Raw genomic sequence first — 3,647 nt, 5'->3', positions numbered from 1 at the left:
ACTCACCAATGGTGACATGCTTCATCATAGGGACTCTCCTCCCAAAGGAAAACCTAGTTCCTTTGGGGGCTACAACCCCCTCTCTGAGAGGGAGGAGCTCAGGGATGTTTTATTTCTAATACTTAGGACTGACTAAGTCCACAGATGATGAGCAAGGAAGGGTGAGCAAGGGTGCAGCGCAAAAATGAAAATAGTGAATATGTGAGAAATAGTGATAAACTAAAACTGGCTAGGAGGCACCAAAGCCAACTTTAATCATAAGGTGCCTACTGTCAGGATTAAAAAGCAGTACACCTGCAGTATGGATTTAGAACTGCTGTGGTGTAGGTTTTAGGTGGTCAACATGTTTCAGCCCAAGAAGACCCCAACTGGATCGGGCTTTCGTCAGGACCTTACAAAGAAACGCTACTGCAAGTAAATAAAGTGAACGAACTAAACAGAAAAAGGATATAAGGCCAGTGCAATATCATCAGCCTTTACCCGGACCTGCATGTACCTAGGGTGAAAAGAGAATGACACATGTCAGGAAAAGGTCATGCTTGTCATAACAATATAGAAAGTTTACTGAAAAAAGGGATCTGTATATGCAAGAAAAAAAGAGAGATACCTTACCCGCAAAGGCTGGGTACAGGATCTCACCTCTGCCTGGCAACCGCTCAGGAAGGCAGCACCGCTCTACAAAAAAGTTATAATATTATGGGGTGCAGCAAGAGTCTCCAAAATCTCAAAAGATGATCGTACAATAGTCAAGCGCTAGACATATCGATCATAACAAGATAACCATTAGTGTGGAGAGCTGTAACATAATGAAAAACAGAAGCGGGGTAACCTATATAAGCTCACATTACACATGTTTATGGGTCTTAAGCGGGGGCTCCAGAAATATTGATTACTCAACCTACTGCCCAGCAACGCCAGCAGAGGGAGGAAGAGCTGCCCACAAAGTATGTGAATACTAATCAACAAACAAACACATCTAGTACTGAACAATCAAGTACCAAAAAACAGCATGACGCGTTCAAACTTCAGCGCTGCAGGGCATCATAAAACGCTCACACCCACTCACCTATCTGTCGGTACCGCTAGACCAGGAGAGCCTGCTGCCGGAGGTAAGTGCTAAAACACGACCACGCTCTTAAATAGCCCTCGCCGTTATGTCCTAAACGCGCTCAGGTGGTAGTAATAGTGTTTTACCGCGCATGCCCAGTACGAAGTGTATTGGATTGTAATACTGCGCATGCGCGGAAAAAAGATGCTGTTGTTCCAGATAACGGTGTTCTGTTGCGCCTGCCCAATGTAAATCGTATTAAAGCGCATGTGCAGAGTGAAAGTGCTAGCTGGGGGTCGCGTAACTACATGTCAGCATTGCGCTTATGTCACGTTGTGAACCGATTAACTACACTTATCACCAGTGTATTGAAAGGATATACAAAAAATATACAAAAAATATATATATGTCCTATAAACATGTAGACCCGAGTCAATCTCAGAGTCTGAGAAGAAATTGACACCGCGGGTGCTCAAGGGGTAGAAATCGATGTTAGAAAGGCAATGTTCAAACCCATAGTGAGCGCATTGTGTAAATCCCATAGGACAAAGTGTCAAGCTCATCTGAAGTTGTACATACAGAGACGCTATATACAGAATTAAGCTTATGGACAAATGAATAATAAACAACAGAAACTGGTGTGTGCACCCATATAGTAAATATGCGGGCGGTCCGCATAGAAACAAGGAGCATAGGAAGAATCATGTGCCCTGAAGCAAAGCGAAAATGTTAAGATTAACACGTATATATGAAAACGTGTACAACGAAAAACACTGAGAGTAGTGCAGCATGAAAACTAAGGCTAAACAGAGCCTCTGAATAACAGGTGCAAGGATGTAAGTCCATAGCTATATTAAAGCTTACAATAGATGCTAAAGTGACACCCAGGGAATATCGTCATTCAGACCGGACTGATCAGTATCCAATTTATAAACCCACCGTTGTTCCTTCCTGAACAGAAAAGAGGAAATATCTGTCAGGTGTGTGGGAATAAAGGGGCGTTCCAACACAGTCCATCTCAGATCTTGAGGACTGTGCCCAGCCGTCACAAAATGGTGAGTCAATTTTGTAGAAATTTTCTTACAGCGGATAGTGCTCTTGTGTTCCAGTATGCGTGTCTTCACTTTACGTGTCGTCATCCCAACATACCGAAGTGAGCAAGGGCACGTAATGAGGTAGATTAGATTGTTGCTGTTGCAGTTTGTATGACCAGTCAAAATCCAGGGTCTCAAAGTGCCAATGTCAATTTCGGTGGTGTGTGCGGTGTGTGCACATGCAGCACAGCTACCACAAGGGAAATGACCATGTACTCTCGACAAATCCCACAGTGGGTCTTGACAGTGTTTACTCTTCTCAAGTGGGCGGGTGTGTATGAGTCTGTCCCTGATGTTAGTGCTACGTCTGAAGGCAAACAAGGGACGTGGTAGAGGTGTCGTCCCGATATTGAGTATCTTCCAGTTTGCCAAAATACTTTTCTTGATCTGGTTCGAAAAACTGCAAAATGTATTGACACAAGTCAGTCTGTTCGTAGCTTCCTTGGGACTACCCAGTTCAAGTAATGCAGCCCTATTGTTATTCGCTGCGCGTTTCAGAGACTGTTTCACCAATTTTTTTGGGTAATGTCTGGTCAAAAGCTGGTTTGACAGTACTCTAGCGTGTTCATAGTACTTGTCCATCGTTGAGCAGTTCCTCCTAATTCGCAAAAACTGCCCGAAGGGCAAATTTTGGCGCAAGGCTTTAGGATGGAAACTGTCATATAGCAGCAGTGAGTTCCTTGCCATAGGTTTTTTGTACAGTTCGGTGCGAAGAACGCCGTCAGCCGGAAAAATCAAAACATCAAGGAAAGGCAAACTCACTTTACTAAACTCACAGGTGAACCTAAGAAAGGAATTACGGGTGTTTAGCCAAGCTTTAAAATCATTGATAGAAGATAATGACCCTGTCCATACGACAAAGACGTCATCGATGTACCGTCTCCAACATCGTATGTGATGTCTGTATGGGTTGAGAGGGCACAAAATGTGTTCCTGTTCAAAGCTATGGACATAAAGGTTCGCTAAGCTCGGAGCGAACACATTGCCCATAGAGGTCCCAGACACTTGTAGGAACAGCTGTTCCTCAAATCTGAAAAAATTCTCCTTCATGGCAATGCGGGCGCAATTCATGATGAAGGGCACAGGAGTGATGGAATCAGGGGCATGCTCCATGAGCAGGTCCTCAATCTTTGCTAGAGTCTCATCTTGAGGAATGCAAGTGTAAAGCGATTCCACGTCAAAAGAGACAAGGAAATCGATCTCCACATTGAAGTCAATTGTTTCAATCAGATTGAGAACATCCTTGGTGTCCTTAAGGTAGGTTGGCATGTCCAGAACAATTGGATGTAAAAAATGATCCACAAAAGTAGATAGAGGTTCTAACAGAGACCCCAAACCCGAGATGATGGGACGTCCCGGGGGTGGCCTCTGTACTTTATGCACCTTGGGTAGAGCATAAAAGTATGGAGTGACAGGGTGACTTTGAATAAGAAAACCTGACTCTTGTCCGGTAATCCAACCATTGGTTACCGCCTCCTCTATCATGGTTTTGATCTCTTGTTCCA

This window comes from Triturus cristatus, chromosome 9 (genome assembly GCF_964204655.1).
Source record: "Triturus cristatus chromosome 9, aTriCri1.1, whole genome shotgun sequence".
Classification (NCBI taxonomy): domain Eukaryota; kingdom Metazoa; phylum Chordata; class Amphibia; order Caudata; family Salamandridae; genus Triturus; species Triturus cristatus.
This window is presented reverse-complemented; position numbering follows the sequence as displayed.